We start from the raw sequence: 22,155 nt of genomic DNA, 5'->3' as shown, positions 1-22,155 counted from the left end.
ACCTAAACCCTGTTTTGGCTTACAATTCCCAGAATATTATTCTATCATTTATCTTTTGTAGTTCCTTAGCTTTCATTCATTTAATATCAATTGGTATTTTTTCCTCATCTACAAATATGCCTAGAGTTTATATTGCCTTTAAAAAATACCTACTTAGGGAACCAGCAGTTAGTGTAATGGCTATGTCGCTGGACTCCCATGTAGTTGACCGCAGTTCACGTCCCAGACCCAGTGGCTTAAACTCACGCCAGGCGCATGTGTGTGCGTGCCCAAGATCCCGAGAGGAGAATGGAGGTGAAGGGATTGTGGCGTGACCATCCCCCCCTGGGGGTGATTTCTTGCTTTCTGTCTCTCTGTCTCTCTCTGTCTGTCTGGCGAGCTCACGTGTCCTATAGCGAAAACCTCTCAAAAAAAAAAAAAAAGCCTACTTAGTTCTTCTATCTATTATACCAACTCTATCTTTAATGCTGAGAACATTTTTGTAATCAAATTATGTCTGTATACTTTTAACCTCATTTTTTTTTCACCTATTAGTGATTCAGTAATGCATGATCATTACACTACTAATACCTTTGTTGTCAGGGTTATCAATAATCTCCCAAGTATTAAACTCAGTAACCTTTATTCAATTTTTCTCTTCCCTGAGTACTTTGCATTATGTAACATTTAACTATTTTACCCTTTTTTTAAAATCTTGTCTAGCTTCCTAGTTAGCCCTCACAGCTATGAAAACCCTCTAATTTTATGACTAATTTTTCTAGATCCTTTATTGGTTCTCTAGTAATCTGTCTCCATAACTCCCCAAAGTTTTCTCCATGACTTTTTCCTTTTCTTCATCACCTATACATTCTGCCTTGCTAATTTTTATTAAAATGCTATTGTTTCTGCTCCAGCGCTCATTTCTGTGAAAATAAAAAGGCCTTACATTCTGTGTTTCTAGTCCCAACCCCCTCCCCATACTCAGCCAGTCATTCATTGCCTTGTTTCCCCGACTTCCACATGTCTATAATCAAACTCAGTATCTTTACTAATTGTCTTCACCTCTTGCATTTATTTTGTCTTTAACGGCCCCAGAACTTTTCCAGCTCTGTTTTCTGTGTGTAGCAAATTTATTCAACAAACATTTATTACTCTCATACTGTGTCACTTCATGTATCTAAACAAAACACCAGGAACCACTCAAAATGCCTTAAACAAAGGGAACTTGATACAGAAAACTAGTTACATAGATAATGGAAGAACTGCAAAGCCAGAGTACTTAACCCATTTGTACTCTATAACAAAATGCCACACATTAGGTTATTTATACATAATTGAAACTTATTTCTTACAGCTATGAAAACTGGGAGGACTGACATCAACACACTTGCAGATTGAGGGTCTGGTGAGGGCCCAGTCTCTCAGTTTCCAAGATGGCATCTTGTTGATGTGCCACTGGAATGGGAATCAAGTTTCAACACATGAGTCTGGAGGAGTATTTTTTTTTCCTTGAGAGGTTTTTGCTATAGGGTGCATGCGCTTGCCAGACAGACAGAGAGAGACAGAGGGACAGAAAGCGAGAAATCACCCCCCAGGGGGGATGGCCACGTTGCAGTCCCATCTCCTCCATCCTCTCGGGATTTTGGGCACGCACGCACACGCGCCCAGCATGAGTTTTAAGCCACTGGGTCCGGGACACGAACCGCAGTCGACTACGTGGGAGTCCAGCGACATAGCCATTACGCTAACTGCTGGTTCCTAACTGCAGCTAATCTTGACTGGAAGATTGAAAAGAGGTTATGATAGAAAGCTCAGGATTTAAGATCACCCAGAAGAAGCTGAAACCATGAGAGAAGCTACAATAGAGAAGATGTAGCTTTTACCGGAGATGTTGCTCAAGTCATTAATGAGTGTAAGAAACATCTTATATTCTTTTTTCTCTTCCTCCAGTTTCCCCAGTGCCTCCTAGTGGTCAAACCAAACTATAAGTCAATAATTATTATAACCTGGGAAATGCAACCCACAGAAGTCATCCCTCCCTCTACATCCCCACTACAAAGAATGGAGTCCAAAGAGTGAAGAATGGATCTGAGAGCAAAATAAGACAACGATGATTCATTCCTTACCAATTCTCATCCTTCTACCATATTGTACTCTCATGAATATCCTTCAAGCTTTCACCTGATCCATTGCAACTATTCTTTGTGGAAAGATATTCTCATACTTTTCTTAAACAAAGGAGACACAAAATATCATCTGTCATTACAAATATGTCTCAACAATTCGGGAACCCAACATGATAGCCAGTCACCTACATCTACTTTAAATATGGCTTGTTATTTGACTAGTGACTTACGGACTCAATTTTTGAAGTTAAGTACTGCTGACATCCCTTTTACAGGAAGGAAAAAAAGAATATCGAAAAAAAGACAATATCAATAGCTGTTTTGATCCTTATTTTCATGTCTGCTGTCAAGACCATAACTAATATTTCTTTAACATACCAGCTTTGTTGAAATATATTAGGTCGTCGGGATGCTCATGACTCATTTTTCTGTTTTTTTTTTTTTTTTGTATGCAAAAATGTATCATGACTTTCCCAATGACCCAAAAATCCACATACCATAAAATTCACCCATTGGTAAATTTTAATTCAAACATTTTTATGATAGTCACAGAATTGTGCAGCTATCACCAGAATTTTAGAAGATTTTCATCACCCCCAAAATAAACTCTGTAAGCATTGACAGTAACTCCACATTGACAAACCTCCTCTGTTTCATTGAAGATCAAGACCCAGCCTGTCTTTCAACACTACTCTTAATTCTGAAATCTGAGGCACTTACTGCCCAGACTACTCATTTGAAGTCCCTATAGTGCTATTCATCTTTTTATGTAAGTGCTGTTTCTCTGCAATTAGATTATAAGCCTTTTAAGAATAAGACCCTTCTCTTGATTGAAGAGACGGAAAAAATATTTAGAAGCAGAGCTGCCTCATCAAACTTAATCTTATTTCATTTGTGCTTTGATTAACTCATATAACTGTGAACTTTTCCCCTAACAGAGATTTTTCCCCTAATCATTTCCTCCAAGAAAATAATTCAAAGCTAATGAAATAAATTTAAAGAGTTTGTTAAAATATACAAAATAGAGTAGATGAGATAAAAAGCACATTAGAAATTACTTATTAGTCTCATCTACTGTCAATATGCATTTACGATGCATGGAAATGCTAATGTTTCTTTCATTCCAGCATTAACTGTGGTATATAACAAAGAATGATAATAACCAAGGAGGGGAGAAAGCACATGTATTTTCCTTAATCAATGTGAAATTTACAAGTTAAACTTGGTATTAGATCTAGCATATGTGCTAATCAATTCTTTCAAATGTATAAATATTTACATAGTTTTAACTATATATATATATATATAAGGATACTTTTGAATTATTTCTTAAGATAAAAAAATTGCATCATAACAACTTTTAAAATGTTCTCTCATTTTTAAAATAGATAACAGAGCTACAGATAAGGAAACTCTCCATTCTGTAACTCTCTATATTTTTCTTCCCCTTCATTCTTTTCTCATCCTTTCCTTTTCCTTCTTCTGTTCTTAAATCCTCTTACTCTTTTCATTTTCCTTAGGAAGACATCAGTATAATTTATATTTAGTAGAAACAATCTTGAAAGGAAAATGAAATTAAAAAGAATGTTCACATTCAATTAGTAATGAATTTTTCCTGACTCTATGTCTTATGGTCACCATTAAAATAGTAGTAAGTCATAGACTGTACCTTACTTTAAGCCCTGAAATAATTTTATATTAAATACTATCTTGAAATACATATAAACTTTCAAGTTATACAATGTCAGGTAACATTACAGTACTTATTTGTTTATAGAATTGTACAAATGATTGAAGATGTTTCACAAACTAGCAGAGAATGATCTTTAAAGAAATAATTATGAGACTGTGAGGAAAGTGCTATATAAAGTGCCAGAGCCTAATACCATCACTGAGCCTGGTCAGTCAGTTCACAAGTATTTCTGAATAACAAGTTTGCACCAGGCACATATTTTAGTATGAGAGTACAAAGTATTTTCCTCAAGCAATTCATGGTTAACACAAGTGTTAACATGGTGTGATAATCTCCACATTAAAGATTGATACAGAATGTTATGGAAACAAGCAGACAGAGACAAGACAGGGAGGAGATTTGGAAGTGTCAGAAAGACTTTCAGAAAGAGTTCACTGAGACTTGAATCTTGCATAATGAATAGAAGCAGAATGTACTCTACCTCACAGGGAAAAGTTGTGTTGAGATGGGAAGAATAAGAAAAGGGCATGCCATGCCAAAGAGATGGCACGTGATTATCTTAGTCCATTCGGGCTGCTATAACAAGTTAGAATAACCTGAATGACGTATAAACAACAGAAATTTATTTTTCTCTATTTTGGAGAACAGTTAAGTTCAAGAACAAGGCACTAGATAGTATCTGGTGGGGACCATTTTCTAGCACCTTCTAACTATGTCCTTACATGCTAGATGACAGAACAAGTGGCCTCTCTTATACCTCTTTTTACTTTTTTAAAGAATTGGTTATTTATTATTATTATTATTATTATTATTATTATTATTATTATTTTATTTGCTATAGGGCACATGTGCTCATGCTCACCAGAGAGAGACAGAAAAAGAGAAAGTGAGAAAGCAAGTTTCCAAGTCCAGGACTCGAACCACAGTTGATCACGTGGCAGCCCAGTCCTTAACCACCATGTCACGAGCTGGCCCATCTTAGACCTCTTTAATAAGGACACTAATAAAAGCACCCTAATCACATGCCAAAGGTCCAACTTCCTAATACCATCACTTTGGGGGTTGATAATTCAACAGATGAATTTAGAGAAACTTAACATTCAAATCAATGGTCTTTATAAAGAGGAAAAAAATGTGGTGCTTTAAGGACCAAAACCAGGCATCTCTGATTTTCTAAGCACTCCTGAGGAATTTGCAGATTTTATAAGATGATGCAAATAAGATCCAGGTCCTAGAAGCCTCTATGCCATGTTAAGTTCCCCAGATTTTATCCTGGTGACAATGGAGAACTGTTAAGAGAATTTTAAAAGGGAGTAACATGATTTGATTTGTGTTTTAGAAGAATCAATAAACATCATCAAGGACATGATATGTTGGTGAGCATAGGGTTGGGGGAAAGTAAGGGAATAGAGGGGAGGTTATGAAGAGTCTGTCTTGCAGTTCCTCAGGTGAAAAATGATGAGTGTCTAAAATAGACACTGACAATAGGGATGGAGAGGAGAGTCAGAAGGCTAGGAAGTTGTTCTTTGTTTTTTGGAAGTTTTAAAAGCAATAGCGCTTGGTACTTCTAAGTGTATTAAGAGGGTACAGAAAGAAGAAAATGATTCTTAAACATGGCTTATGTAACTTGTAAGGAATTAGAGGGATATTTGTGGGAGAATAAATGAGTTAAATTTTGAACATAATGTGCTTAACGTTCTAAGAGAACATAAAATATTCAGGAGGCAGTTAGAGGCATGGGTCTATGTTAGGAAAGAGGTCGGTATTGGCTATGTATATATGACAGTGGGAAACAGAGAGACAGGAAGAGAGGAAAAAATAAAATAAAATATGGGTAAGACCATTAGAGAAATTATACAGAGTAAGAAGAGAAGAGAAAATCTGGGCCAAAACAGTAACTCTGGGAATACTAATATTTAAGCAACCAGCAAAGGAGCAAAGAACTGATTAAGGGTGGTTACACAACTAGAAGAAAAGGCAGAAAGACAGCTAGAATAGCAGCAATACTTTCAAAAAAAGAGTAGATTACCTGTCAAATGCCACACAAGGTTTGTACATTTGTTTCTTTAGATTTTTCTGTTCTACACAATTTTTCTGCCCTTCTTTTATTTTAATATAGACATAACTATCATCACTGTATGCCATCTGTATCCCATCCTGCCTATTATTTTATTAGAAACAAAATCCTATGGTTTCCTTTCTTTCTTTTTTTTCTTTCTTTCTTCATTCATTCTTTTTTTCTTTTTCTTTCTTTCTTTCTCCCTTTTTTTTCTCTTTCTTCTTTTACTTTCATTTTTTTCTTTTTTTCCTTTCTTTTTTTGCCACAGAGCATATGTACTCACTGGAGAGAGACAGAAAAAGGAAAAATGAGAAATCACTCCCTAGGGAAGATGACCACACTGCAATCCCTTCTCCTCTAGTCTTTCCTTGGGCTTTTGGACATGCATTCACATACACGCCCAGAATTATTTTCAAGGCACTAGGTCCGGGGTTCAAACAACTGTTGACCATGTGAGAGTTGAGTGCCTTACCCACCATACCACCTGGTGGCCACCAAGTCTGTTTTTAAAGTCATGAGAAACAACAAAATGTGTTTTAAATAACCATTCTGACTGATAGCCACTTGGAGGTTCTAGTAATAGTTCCAGAGACAGTTGGAAGGGTTTGGAAAATACATTGCTTATTGAATTATGACTTCATATTCACATTAGAGGTGAAGAATAGAGAAGATGAAAGAGTCAGGGCTAATTTAAAGTTTCATACTTAAAAACCTAGATAAATACTGGTGTTATCTGTGATATTTGAAAAACAATGTCGACACTTTGGGAGAGATGTATTAGAATTCTAGAAAGAATCAGAACCAATAGAGCATATAGAGATAGGTAAAGGGGATTTTTTTTCTTAGAAATTGACTTACGTGATTGTGTTAGCCCACCAAGTCCCCTGAGACCTGGAGAACCAGGAAACCAGTGGTGCAATTCAGTCTAAGTTCAAAAGTCTAAGATCCAGGTAGAGGTGCAATCCTGGAGTCTGAAGTCCTGAGCACCAGGGACACTCACTTCCAAGGTCAGAATTTTCTCTTCCTTCTCTTCTTTGTTCTATTCATGCCCTCAATGGATTTGATGATACCCGCCACATTGGTGATAGAAGATCTTTTTTTTAGAGAGAGATTTATGTTATAGAGCATGTGCTCTTGTTGGAAAGACAGAGACAGACTGAGAGACAGAAAGTGAAAAATCATCCCCCCAAGTTGGATGGCCACACCACAAGCCCTTCTCCTTCATTCCATTCTCTTCTCTGGATTTTGGGTATGCATCCACATGTGCCCTACCTGCATTATAAGCTGCCAGGTCTGGGCTCGAACTACAGTCAACTATGTGGGAGTCTAGTGAGGTAACCATTCATTACACCATCTGCTGGTCCTGGATCCTCTTAATCTAATGATCCAAATTCTAATCTAGTCCAGAAACACTCTCATAGACACTCCCAGAAATACTGTGTTACCTGCTTCCTGGGCATCTGTAGCACAGTCAAGTTGACACAATAAATTAACCATAATAGAAGGACAAGGTAAAAGATAATAAGAAACAATACAAAGTTTTCTCTTAGAAAGCATATTCTCTTTCCTTTTTATTTTAAACCTACTCTGGTAGTGATTGGTGGTGCTCACCGAATATTCTTGGCTTTTCAGCTCCCCAGAATATGGATGAATGGGCCTTGTGATAAGGTTTAGCCAATAAATTGAGTAAAAGGAACTTGGATCGTCTATACACCAAAGTCCTTCCTTGCTAATATGAGGCCTTTCAGAGCTCTCCTCCCTGTGACATTCTACCTGTCCACATTTAAGTCAGTGACTGGACAGGAAATCTGGATTCTTGAATAAAAATAATAAGCAGAACTCCTTGCTTGACCCACAATAAACAGATGCCATGAGTAAGAATTAAGCTGTGGTTGTTTAAAAGCTCTAAGACATGGGGAAGTTATCTCATCATAACCTAGCCTATTCTCACAGACGTATATTCCCTGGGCAATTTTGTAATCTCTCTTTTCTTTAGCTGTCATCCAAGTGTTGGTGAATTCATGTCCACCACAAGTCCAATTCTCTTTCCTAAAATCCTGATGCTTATTTCTATTTATCCGCGAGATGTCACGAGTTTTTCAAATTGACTTGCTAAAATGAATTCATTAGTGACGGCTTTATTTTTTTCTGAGCACTTATTCTGGCCCAGGCAATTTTCATACCCTTTCTATGAGTTGAATCATTTTATTCAGACAGTGATTCCAAGAGCTAGATAGTGTTGGTAACTTTGAAACTTTAAAGCCTAAGGAAGACAGGATATAGTAAAGAAAATGGAGAAGATACAGTTAGAGAAGTAGAAGGAAAACCATGAGAACTAGAAGAAAATAATGATAACCAATATGAATACTAGAAGGGTCAAAATAGGTTGGACTAAAATTATTCAGTGCTTTGCAGTCAAGAAATCACTGGTGACTTGAGGAAGAACATCCATACTGCAGTAAGGAAAGGAATACAGAATATATGACAAGGTGGACAGAATTAATATGAAAAACTCAAGATCTTTGATGATAATCCAAAGAAGGAAGGAGAAAAGGCATTAATTGGAAGAGAGCTCAGAGCTGATAGGTTTAATTTAGGTATTGTTTATAAAAAGACTAAGCATGTGTATAGGCTAAGATGAGAATTTAAACAGACAAGAGAAAGAATGGAGAACAGCTGATTACACAAGCTTATGGAATAGCTAAATGGAAATGAAACCATGAGCAGAATAGAGGATTTAGAGTTAGGCAGAAAGAGACATTTCTATTCTTCTGAAGTGAGGTGAGAAAGGGTAGGGGAACAGAGGGGTTTAGAGAGGGAGTCAAGATTTAACACAGTTTATGCTTGATGTTCTCAAGAATTTTTGTTAATATGGCAAGGTCAGACCAACACATGGCATTTTAGTTAAGGCAATTGGATCTCACATGACTGACTGAATGGTTTAAATTTTGGACCTAGTAGTTTGAAAAACATACAAAGCACATGTGCATGCACTCCTAAAATCCTAAAAGGAGGACAAGGGATTGCAGCCTGATCATCCTTCATGGGGGAAGTGCATTTTCATTCTCTTTCTCTGCCTCTGTCTCTCTCCAGTGAGTGCACCCACCCTCTAGCAAAATTAGAAAGAAAGAAAGAAGAATAAGGAAAGAAAATATGACAAGACATCTACTGAGAGTTCAGGAAAGATTGAATATAGGATACACTTAAAATATTTATTTGAAATTATGAAAGTAATGAGGTGAAAATTAAATACAAAATATGCAAATTAAAAAATACCTTTACAGAAAACAGTGATGAATGAGTGCTGATTCTTGGCTACAACTGTCTTCTATTTAATCATTCACTAAGCTATATATAGGAAGATGATTGCCCCTTACAAATAATCTTGGACTTCATTGTTGTCAATTGCTTGAATTTCCTCTAGGAAAAAACCTTTCATTAGAGTAACTGGCTTGTCCCTAATATGTGATTTAAGTGGCTTCCCAAATTGGTAAGAAAACCATTAAGGTATAAAGATCACTGAACAGGTTATTAGCAGACTTCACCCCTAATCCTGGTTCTACCACAGATAGTCACTTCTTCTTGAATGCTTCCTCACTCCTCTGTCTGTGAAGTTATCTATCAATCCTCTCCAGTTCTAATGTTATAGTTGTCCTCCTTTCATTTTGCCTTTTCACCCACCCATCTCCACATATAGTAAAAACTCCTCCAATCTTTGAAAAGAAATAAGACTCCAGACAGCAAAGTATTTTGTATAAATTCCCAACTGCGACATTGGTCTCTGCTAATTAAGAACTTGATCTTTTAACTGTAAATATCCCCTTAATGATCCAGAGATTATGCATTTGAGGATTTTCTGGTGCACATGCTGGAATAGCATGGAAGTCTTTGAGGGTGGGACCAGCAGATGGCTTAAAGGTTATGTTGCTGGACTTCCATGTAGTCAACCACAGTTCAAGCTCTGGACCCAGTGGCTTAAAACTAACACCAGGCAGGCACATGTGTGTATGTCCAAAATTCCAAGAGGAAGATGGAAGAGAATGGATTACAGCATGGCCATCTCTCCTGGGTATGTGTGTGTGTGTGTGTGTGTGTGTGTGTCGGGGGGGTGATTTCTCACTCCCTCTCTGTCTCTCCAGCAAGCACACATGCCCTATGGCAAAAATCTCTCTTCAATTAAAAAAAATTTTCTGAGGGTCCCAGTGAAACATAAGAAAGTACATGTGTTTTATTTGTGTGTATGTGGCTGTGAGTGGTATATTGTATGCATGTATGAATGTAGTATAGGTATATGAGCTATGGATTGATATAATCTGCAATGCTATAATGAATAAATCCCATACTCCAATAGTTAAAATAAAAAAGGTCTCTTTGTCTCTCATGTCTCAGTTCAAGGTAGAAGTTTTTTTCCCTTGTGCAACAATGCAGGGACTCTCTTTTCTGTCACCTTGAGGAGCTGCCATCCCTCAGATCTCAGAGTCCACTACATCCAGGCAGAAGAAGGAAGATAACTAGAAGAGGCATACTCAGCCTCTTAAACCGGACATGCTACACACCACTTCCTTTCACATTTTCACATTTGTGTGTGTGTGAGTACTGATCATACAACCCTACCTTGAAACAAGTGAGACTGTTAAAGGTGGCCCCTGACACAAGCATCAATGTGGAGGGGAGGAATAAGTATCGAGGACAGTCAGCCATCTCTGCCACCAACCTACATCTCTGACACACCGTTCTTCCCATATATAACACACTCACTGCCTCTCCAAGGGAGTCAACAAAACCCAGGTTGCCCTGTTGGTATACGGCATTCTCCATTAGGGACAGATATGTCTCCTGATATGGGATAGCGACCTACAATCCAAGCAAAATTCCCTTTCTGTAATGGGACCTATGGGAGATACATAGTAACTGTAGTCCATAGCAGTAAGAAATCCTTCCAGGAAGAAATATAAAACTCTCTGGCTTAGCCACGGAAGATGCTTCTTGCTCTGAGTCTGCTTCTATTTCTCTAAGGAACTCTTCTGTCCATAGCTCCCTGTAGCCCCTGGCTCTGTTTCCCAAAAATGTCCCATCTGTTACTTCCATGGTCATGTTTGAACTCAGCATAGGGAAGTATGCCCTCTTTGAGGACTACCCAGTTTTTTTCTGCTCATGTTCTGCTGGTACAATTTGGGAGCCTCTACACTGAATTATAAGCACCCAGTCTTTTTTATTTTTTTTAATTGCAGCTTGTGATAACTTTGCCAATTTAATTCCCTCAAAAGCTTACTAAACTTCAGCTCCATGTTCCAGAAACCTGTGACTTACTGCTGAGCACTGTTTAATTACGTGGCTTCTGCATCACTGTGCCACTTCTTGATCTCCATGGTGGCTTCCTTGAAGCCATCTAAAAATAAGACATGAGTGGAAAGAAAACATCATTAATATGTTCTTTGCTATAAGAATAAGGTTCCTATTAAACTTTAAAATTCCAATAAGACTTGATTGTTCAAATTTCTTTTCATTTCCATTACTTAGTGTCCAGAGTTCAACAGATTCCCATCTTGAAAATCCCCAAATTTCATGACTCTCCAAGATTTTTTCTTATTTTGTTCTAAGTGTCCAAACATTTCTTAAGCTCTTGATTAAATTTATTTAAGCTTTGACACTTCTACTCAAAGAATCTAAATGTTCTCCCAGCTTCAGGTGGCTGCCTGCATTCCTTGGCTTTCAGCCCCATCACTCTAATCTCTGTGTAGTGAAACTGCCTCCTCCTCTTCTGTGTGCGTGTACGTGTGTGTGCATGTGTGTGTGGTGTTGTCTCCCTCTGCCTTCCCCTTAAGAAATATATGTAACTGAAAAAAAAAGAAATATATGTTACTGCATTTAAGGTCCACCCAATTAATCCAAGATAGTCTCCCCATCTCAAAGTAACTTGACTTAATTTCATCTGCAAAGAACCTTTCTCTAAATAAAGTAACATTTGCAGATTCCAGGAATTGGGACCTGATGCTTCGGTGACTATTATTTACTCTATGACCATTCGGGTTGCGAACCATTATGAATGTCCTATATGGGGAGTATGGGTGGTTGTGTAAGTGTTGTGTATAGTGTGGTATGTATGGGAAGTATAGTGCAGCTTATGTGGCTTGTGTAGGAGGTAAGTGTATTTGTGTTGTGCAGAGGGCCTGTTTCTTTCTTATGTGGTGTGGATGTGTGTTTGGGCTTGTGATGTGCACTACTCTGATATTGTACAATGTGTAAATTGCGTGTATGTTTAAAGTATTTGTTTTGTGGAGTGATGTGCATGGGTGTGAACGTATATCTCTGTGATTGACTTCTGTGATTATAGTATAATACATGAATATAAGTGTATTTGTGTTGTGATATTTGTGTATGTGAGGGAGTTTGCACATAGGTGAATGCACGTACTTGCAGGTTCGTGAATGGTTTCTGTACCTTGACATCGTGATTGTGTTTAGATTGTGCATGTGTGTGCATGCTATATATTTGTTTATGTAATGTATGTGCGTTTGTGTGTGTGCATGCAAAATTCCTTGGAGCCTCATCTCAGAATTTCTTTTACTCCCAAAATGGTTATTTGATCACAAACCCTTACAAAATCCAGATGTGGCAATAACCAAACTCATAACTTAATATGCTTAACAGCAGACTCAGGATTTCCAGCTCTGAAGTTTCTAATCCCAGAATCCTTAGGAATTAAATACAGTATCCTATTTTCTTTTGTTGCAGAAGGAATCTTTCTAGTCCTCCATGCCTTGGTACCTCCTTGAGGACTTTGAGGAATTTATCAGAAAAAATTGCTCACTCCAGCCTCCCATTAAGAACTCTCAGGGAAAGGAGTTCTGAGGACCAGACTTTGAGCTGTGTCTTTCAGTGAAATAGACAATGTCATCCAAATCTCGTGGCAACCTTGTTAAGAAGGTAAACAATACGAAGAAGTGGGCTGGGGCTCTGGGAGGAGAGGAATGGTGAGAACACCTGCTCCTTCCTCTATTGTCTCTACTTTGGAAAAGCAAACAAAAGGTCAACATTTTCATAAACATGAGGCAGCCTTTGTTGTAATATCTTGTAAAATAAATTGAGTCTTTAAAGTGCAGTATGTTTCCTGCCTCCTCCCAAACTTAGACTTTCAAGAAGATGCAATATCAAAAGACCGCACACACTCAATTTCACGAACCAATAAACACAGCTTTTGCATTAATTACCATTTTCAGCTCCTTGGAAAAGAGTGACAAGAGTTATCAGGAAGATGTTCATTATTTCTAGACTTTATCTGATGGAAATGGAAGTCTTGCTAGTTACAAATTGAAGATTCCCAAATGAGAACCAGCTATCACTTGAGGGAACAGGGCTGGTTGCTCTCAGATAGTTCCTCAAACATTTTATTAGCGATACTGGGCTACAGTGTAACTTCTTTTACAGTCATCTCTTCACTGGCACTCAGGCTCAACAGGATGCCTCTATTTCAGGTTCTGGCCTTGATAGTCAGTTCAAACCACTGTAGGTCAAACTCGCAATGCAACCTTGTGCCTTGGGCCATCAATAGGAGATTTAGGTGGAGGTATCACTCTTCCTCAAAATGAATTAGAGCCTGTCCTGTGCCAAATGGTGAAGACTGGGGGCTGATATTCACTGGAGCTGTGTTGAGTTCCTGAAAAGAGTTGGAGGTAGAAAGGACATTCATTTCTGTTTGTGAGAACCCAAAGTTGGACCTTACCTTCCAAACTCCAGGTTGTTCAACTGTTCCTTTAATCTCAGGAGTTTCCCTAATATCTTTCCAGTGAATTTCTTTTTTATTTAAGCTAGAAAGGATTGGTTTCTGATTCTTATACCTAAAGAAGTCAAATTAATATTTCCTTGAGATATAAGTTAGAAACCACCAAGCTAATTATATTTTCAGCATATTTCTGAAAATGAGTTCTAAATCCTTCCAGGAAAAGGCCTCAACACTTTCAATAGATATATCTTCTTCCTCATTTTCTCCTCACTTCCCTCAGAGTCTAAAAATATTTTCAAGGGACTTATGAATTTATTACACTCTACTCAGGGATTAGACCTGATTCAGATCCAGAGGAGTACCCTTTCTGGGTACTCTATCTCAGCTTAATGATAGCTCTTTACTTGCACTATCACTCTGTTCATTAGAGTTTTTTTTCATTTTGTATTAGCTAACTCCTCATTGTATCAATCTTCTGTCACATTTTATAATTTCTATACTAAACCTCTCCCTCCAAGATTCTTATGTAGTTTCTGCATTCTAGGTGGACACTGACTGATTGATATAATCTGTAGTCCCAGTTTAGAGATGAGGAAACTGAGGCTAATAGGTAAACAAGATACACTGGGGCATAACACTGCTAAGTGAAAGAAACAGGATGAGAATTTTTCTTTTTTCAACTATTCCCCATGATCTGGAGAGTCCCACAGCCCACGTGTCTTGTGGAGACATTCAGTAGCTTAATAAGACAACTGCTGATAAAGGCTTTAGGCTTGATGTCTTTTAAACCAGTGCTACTTAGCGTCATCTGCAAATTTATTCCAGTTTGTAAACCATAGTAGTATGTGATAAAATATATACAGAAATTGACAGGGGGAAAAATCTCAAATAGGAGGAAAAAGTCTTGTGAGTTTTTTTGGTCTATTTCCCAATGTGGTGAATATAGTTAATAACAATGTATGTATGCTTCAAAATTGCTAAGAGAGTAAATTTCACATATGCTTACCAGAAAAAAGGTAAGTATTTGAGGTGATGGATATGTAATTTGTTTGACTTATTCTGCATTATAGTAGTAAATCACAATATCACTTTAAAAAGAAAATCTCAAAATCTCACAGTCAAAAATAAAATCCATTTTTATTGTATTTTACAAAAGTTAAGATTCACAATCGATTGAAAGCTGAAAAAGAAAACAGACAAACAATCTTACTGGTCCCTTTATCATAGATAGTTTTTTTTAACCTTAACCTCAAAGTAAAGCATAAAATACCTCCTTAGTTGATGCTGCTCTTTCCTTTTTTTTTTTCTTTTTAGAGGTTTGTTTTTTGCTATAGGGCACATGCACTCGCCAGAAATACAGAGGAACAGAAAGAAAGTGAAAAATCACTCCCCAGGGGGAATGACCACACTGCAATCCCTTCTCCTCCATTGTCCTCTCAGGATCTTGGGCACGCGCGCGCGCACCACACACACACACACACACACACACACACACAGCCAGCGTGAGTTTAAGCCACCAAGTCCAGGACTTGAACCACAATCGACTATGTGGAAGTCCAGCGACATAGCCATTACACCAACTGCTGGTCTCAGTTGTTGCTGCTCTTTAAGTCATACATTGAAAACTTATTATCAGTGTGGGAATTAAAAGAGATTATGACTGGTATAATGATCTCTGGATATAGTCAGGCAATAAATTATATTTGAGATTAATCATCTTCTAATGTCTAAAAGTACAACCAGTCCTCTGTGTCTATAGTCTAAATCTGTAGACTTAGCCACATAATTCATAGAAATAGTCAGGAAAAAATAGTCTGGAAAAAAAGAAACTAAAAATAACAATACATACAACAATAAAAATAATAGAAAAATTTAAGATACAGTGTAACAACCATTTACATAGCATTTACATTGTATCAGGATTATAAATAATCTAGAGAGGATTTAAAGTATATGGGAAGAAGTGTGGGTTATATGCAAATACTAAGCCTTTCACTGTTGTGCTGTTTGAGTTCCTTGTATAATCAGTGAATTAATCCCTTGTTGGATATATAATAACTTCCAAATATTTTCTCCTATTTTGTAGGTTTTCTCTTCACTCTATTGTTTGCTTTGCAGCACAAAAGATTTTTAGTTTGAAGTAATCCCACTTGTCTAGTTTTGATGGCGTTGCCCTTGCTTTTGAGGTCTTATTTTAAAAATCTTTGCCTATATCTGTGACCTGTGCTTTCTTCTAGCAATTTTATTCTGGGCTTTATATTTAAGTCATTAACTTATTTTGAATTAATTTTTGTGTATTGTGACAGCTAAGCATCTAGTTTCCTTTATCCATATGTAGATATCCAATATTCCCAGAACTATTTATTAAAGAAACTGTTTTTCTTTTTCTTTTTCTTTTCTTTTTTTATTTATTTATTTTTTTGCCAGTAAGTGTTCTTGGGAGCTTTGTCAAAAATCAGTTGGCTGTACATTTTTAGATTTATTTCTGGGTTCCCTGCTGTTCTATTAGTCTATGTGTCTGCTTTTGCAAGAGAAAAAAAATAATATAAACCAGCAGGTGGCATGGAGATTAAGGCAGCTAGATCCCACATGGCTGACTTTGGAATTCAAGTCCCGGACCTAGTGTCTTGAAAATCACACCTGATGTGTGTGAATGCCCAAATATCCTGAGAGGAGAATGAATGAAAGGTAAGTGATTATGCTATAGCCATCTCCTCAGGGGTGATTTCTCCCTCTCTTTCTCTTTCTCTCTCTCTCTCTGTCTCTCTCCATTGAGCTCTTCAGCAAACTAAAAATAAATAAATAAACTGAATTTTAAATGAGCACTTGAACTGAACAAACTATTCTTTTTTTTTTTTTTTTCTTTTTTCTGGAGAGGTTTTTTTGCTACAGGGCGCATGCGCTCGCCAGACAGACAGAGAGAAACAGAGAGTCAGAAAGCGAGAAATCACCCCCCGGGGGGATGGCCATGCCACAATCCCTTCTCCTCCATTCTCCTCTCGGGATCTTGGGCACGCATGCACACGCGCCCGGCATGAGTTTAAGCCACCAGGTCCAGGACCTGAACCGCGGTCAACTACGTGGGAGTCCAGCGACATAGCCATTACGCTAACTGCTGGTCCCAGAATGAACTATTCTTGAAAGAAGGCATGTGAATGGCCAATATGCATGTGGAAAAGTGTCCGCCATCCCTAATCATTGAGGAAATGCAAATCGAAACCTCACTGAGGTAATACTCACCCCAGTTAGAATTGCTATTATCAGAACAAAGAATAAAACGTGTTAGTAAAAATGTGGAGAAAGGAAAACAACCAGAATGCTTGTTCACTGTTGGTGGGCATGTAAATTACTACAGCCATTATGGAAAACAGTATGAAGGATTCTCAAAATAACTAAAAATAGAACCATCTTATTATCCAATAATCCTACACTGGGTATAAACCCATAAGAAAGGAAATTAATACATAAAAGAGATAACTGCATGCCAATGTATATTGCAACACTATTCACAGCAGTGGAAAGAAATCAACCTAGGTGCCCAGTAACTGGTGAATGGATGAAGAAAATGTGGTGTGTGTGTGTGTGTGTGTGTGTGTGTATATATATATATATATATATATATAGAGAGAGAGAGAGAGAGAGAGAGAGAGAGGAATGTACTAACCCCACAAAAATGGATTTATCCCTATCATTTTTGGCAAAATGGACAAACCTAGAGGAAATAATGCTAAGTGACATAAGCAGGCACTGAAAAGCAGTACTTTATGCCCTCATTCATTAGCAGAAGATAAAAGATTCAGTTATTGGGGTCAGCAGGTAGCATGGTGATTCAAGTGTAGAACTCCTACATGGCCAATTGCAGTTTGATTCCTGGACCTGATGGCTTGAATATCACGCCAGGAGCATGTGCATGCATACCAAAGATCCCGGGAGGAGAAGGGATTGTAGTGTGGCCATTCCTCTGTGGATCTGCCTCGCACTGTGTCAAGTTTTGCTTCTGTGCCACAGCGTGGGCCCATTAAGCTATTTAATTTCCCAAGGCCAGCAGGGGCATAGTGGTTAAGGTGCTGGACTCCCACATAGTCAACTGTGGTTTGAGTCCAGGACCCACCAGCTTTAAACTCACGTGGGGCATGTGTGTGTGTGTGTGTGTGTGCCCCAAATCCCTAGGGGAGAATGGAGAAGGAGTTGTGGTGTGGCCACCCCCCCCCAAGAAGTAAATTTTTCACTTTCTGTTTCTCTCTCTGGCAAGTGTACCCACACTATAGCAAAAATCTCTCGAAAAAAGAGTTTCCCAGAAGACAAAATGAATGAACTGCCCATATAATGACAGCTTCCCCTTACATTCTTTAAGAGAGAAATAAAATTAAAGTAACATTAACAAATTTAACACATTCATCCCAGAGCACATTAACAAATTTAACAAATACATTCCAGTCTTATTAATCAAAAGGTGCAACTTGGTTCTTACATTTAGTACTTAAAATATTTTGTCACATTTTTTGTTGCCAGACTTTTTTTCTTTTAATTATAATTGAAGCTTTTGCATCAATTAAGTTCTTCATTCTCTGCTATCTATTCTTTTTTTCCCCTAATATAAGCTAACTTAACAAATAACTAGATGCATTAGAATTGGGCCTAGCATAAGGGTTAACAGGTTTTGAGTGAAAATGTGAATTACTCTTTGTAAACTTTGAGTCTTTTACATATATTGAAGATCTTGAACTTTTAAAAAAAAACAATTATTTTATTTAAATTTATTTATTACTATTATTTTCTAATTTGATCAGAAAGAGACAGAGGAGAGGTGGGGAGTGAGAAATTAAGCCACCAGGTTTGGGGACTTGAACCATGGTCGGCCATGTGGGAGTCCAGCTCCTTTAACTACCACTCCACATGCTGACCCCTTGAATTTTAATTTTTTAAAACATACTTTTTTTCAGAGATTATAAAAACAATATATTTTCATCATAGCAAGTTGGAAAAATGAGCCAGATGGTGGCATAGCAGTAAAATAACTGGACCTGAAAGGAGAGTCTTAGGTTCACATGTCAAGGCCTTCCTGTTTAAGGCAGGTGTGGATGCATATGCCCATGGCAGGGGCTTGCTGAGGCTGTGAGGAGCTGTGGCATGAAGACTGTGTCTCTGGATCCCTATCTTTCTCTATCTTCTTTTTTTAAAACCTTAAAAAAAAAAAAGAAAGTTGCTGATGATAATATAAATAGTAATGTCTTTGTCTTGACTGATATGCATGGTATTCATGCCAGAAAAAGCAATGCTGTCCACTGTAAAGATATATGCAATTAGATATAAATTAAAATAAGTTTTTTTAAAAGCACATAATAGAAAATTTAGATAATCATATGCTTTTCGACTAGTGCTCACCTGATTCTATATTGCAAAGGCAGACTGAGAGATTTTATCTAGTACTGTCACCTAGTGTCTGCCACTGACACTTAGACTTTAAGAAGAAATACTCAAACTCCTCATTCCTGCAGTTTGCACATTGATGTCTTCCCACACACAAATTCTTTCCTACTCATCAGTCAGCCTCTCTGAGCCCCAGAGAATTCAAGTTCCTAAGGACAATGATAGGCAGAGAGGTACACCCTTTCAATTTGCTGTCCCCACAGTAATTTGCTGTCCTTCAAGTTCTGGCACTTTTCAAAAGCACAAAGTCATCCTCATTTGAGATAAACATATTCTAAGTAAAGAAATGTCATTATTTTTAATCTTATGAAATCAGTTGGATGTTAGCCACTTCTTGATCAATGGTACTGGTGGAAATAAAACCATGAAGAGAAAAAATAAGCTTCCATTAAAATTAAGAGAAAACGGTAGCTCCATGGTATCTAATAGGCCTTGGAAGGGAACATTCTGCTGACAAGGTCTATTATCACAGTGTGCTGGAAAGATAAAGACTAAGGATGAGAAAATAGTGACATTCCATGCAAACAGGCTCACAGAGTACAAAGGGCACTGATAAAAACTGATCCCAGTGAATAAAAGGTCTCTCACCTTGTACCTCTGCGTCTCCTTTTCTTTATCAAGAGCCCACGAAGTGCTTCCTGAGATATTTAACTGTTAACTATAAAGTTTCTAGTTAAATCTGCAGGACCATTACCCTCAACTACAAAACATATAAAAAAATCACAAAGGCATAAAATTTTTGATTTATGAAATAAAGCTCATTCTTATCATTTATAAAAGAACACTCCAAGCCTTTCCTCCATAGCCCTTTTTATTCAGGCATCATTTACTACCATCTATTAATCCGATGACTTTATACCTTATGTATAGTATTCTCCTTCAAGGTGCATGGAGCAAAGGTGTCTGCAGGTTCTGCTCCAAATACAAAACCAGGAAGCCTGATTTCTCCCACACGCCTAAAATCTAGTGTGCAAACAAAGCTTTGCTGGTTTGCAGAAGCAGAAGGAAAATAAGTAAATGACACATTCACTCAACAAAGTTTTATTGAGCACCTATCCTGTGCTAGGTAAATAGAGATAAAATACACAGGTAAGTAATGAAAGTTAGGGCCCTCTTAACATCCTTACATGACAAAAGAAAAAAATCTCAGAGTTTGACACCAGTTTCCCAATTTATTTGGGGAATATTACTGTTCCATGAGATCCCCAAAGACTACAACCACTGCTCTGACTTCTTTCCCTGAATCTCAGGCTGTCTAGCATTGCTATATATCCAGCACCCAAACCCTTGGGTCTAATTTATGCTTATTTTCTTAAATTTATGCTTATTGAATAAATGAATAGTGGATATAGATGAGTAAATGAATATGTCCATCTCACTGAGCTAATCCCTGGTTGGACTCAACCGGGAAACCAAAAAAAATTCTGCTATCTCTGCTATCTGTCTTTTACAAGGAGAGTAGTAAGAAAATAAGGTAGAAAAACATACAGAATATTCACCACTGCATCCCTGTCCTTCGACTACAACCTCGCCCTCACGTGATGTGTCCTACAAACTCCAGTTCATGGTAATGCTACTCTATTTAAGTCATAAAATAAAGCAACATTTATTATTTTCCAATTTTAGACTGCTGTTTTTTTAATCACATGCTTCTGTGTCCTTTCTAGTCTCTGCAGGGCCTTGCATTGTGTCACGCTTATGGTAGGCACTCCAAAATATTTGTTGGCTTTCACCCCAATTGCTCTAGAGTTGCTAAGATTTGAATCTCTGCAAACCTACGACTGAAGGAATTGAGTATGAGGTTAAAATGCAAAGAAGCAGAGGGACAATTCCTGACCAAACGGAACACCTTGAGGGCTTAAAGTAAAGGGATTGCAGTGTGGCCATCCCCCCTGGGGTGTGATTTCTCACTTTCTCTCTCAGTCTCTCCAGCAAGCACATGTACCCTATAGCAAAAATCTCTCTTTAGAAAAAATGCATAGAAATCACCTGAGATTTCTGAAGACAGGACCAGTGATGTCGAGAAAACCTGGGACTACATCACCTCTGGGAAAGCAGTGAGCGAAGTTCTTGTTAGGCAGTACTTTCGAGAGCGCTGAGCGCACCATTAACAATCAATCCTCAAAGGCTGTTCGAAGTTATGTAAATGATTGCCATGACAACTATTACTTCAGCAATAACAGGAATACCACAATCTCCCTGGCAGACAGAAGAAGCCTTATTATCTACCATTTAGAAGGAGTTTAATGCCTATTTCTCAGCAGTCACCACAGACAAAGCACCTGCTTAGTGACTACCCCAACTTAAAGATGGGGTGCTTCAGAGGAAAGTAGAAAGTGTTTGTATTTTAGGAGGAATTATGCCCCAGAACCAAATACAAAAATGATGTTGAATTCTACACTCAACCACATGCCTACATAACCCCTATGATAGCTAGAATGCACTAGACTGAGGGGAATGAAGGAGAAAAACAAACAAACAAACAAACAAACAAAAAAGCTATGTCTAGATTTGTAATTAAATAACAGAAAAAACAATATAACTGAGAAAAGAAATGTAACCTGAAGAACCTCTGGATGGTGTTAAGGGCTTCAAGGCTGACTGTATTCCTTGTTGTTCCTTCTGGGAAAGAACTTCATCTCTAGCTGCTCCCTCCCCAGCTCTGTCTGCTTTAGCTTCCTAGGCTTTTTCTCGTCTCAGCCTTTCTAGGCTCTTCCCAGCTCAAGAACTCTAGACCTACTACCCTTTTGGCCTTTACCCTCTCTCTCCACCGCCCAGCTTCCCCTGTTCCTTATTCTTCTTCATATCTCAGGACCATCCAGACAGAGCTGTGGCCACCCCATTCAGCACCTGGGACTGCCATTCATCCATTTATCTCGATCATAACTGTAGGTTGTTAGCATAGTTACTTCTCTCCAGCTGGACACAAGCTCCATGATGGCAGGAACACTATTTGTCCTGGTCTATACCCCATTATGCACAACAGCCTGTGCTCAGTATTTGTATAAATGTTAAAAATCACATTTACCCAACAACTTTTCCTTTTTCTTGATAAAAATGTAGGATTCACGTGATTTTTGAACTATGCAGTGGTTTGAGGGTAACATCTCAGAAATGCAGTGAAGGAAGAAAAGGATTTACCTAC

Source organism: Tupaia chinensis, unplaced genomic scaffold (assembly GCF_000334495.1).
Source record: "Tupaia chinensis unplaced genomic scaffold, TupChi_1.0 Scaffold139457_1, whole genome shotgun sequence".
Lineage (NCBI taxonomy): Eukaryota > Metazoa > Chordata > Mammalia > Scandentia > Tupaiidae > Tupaia > Tupaia belangeri.
This window is presented reverse-complemented; position numbering follows the sequence as displayed.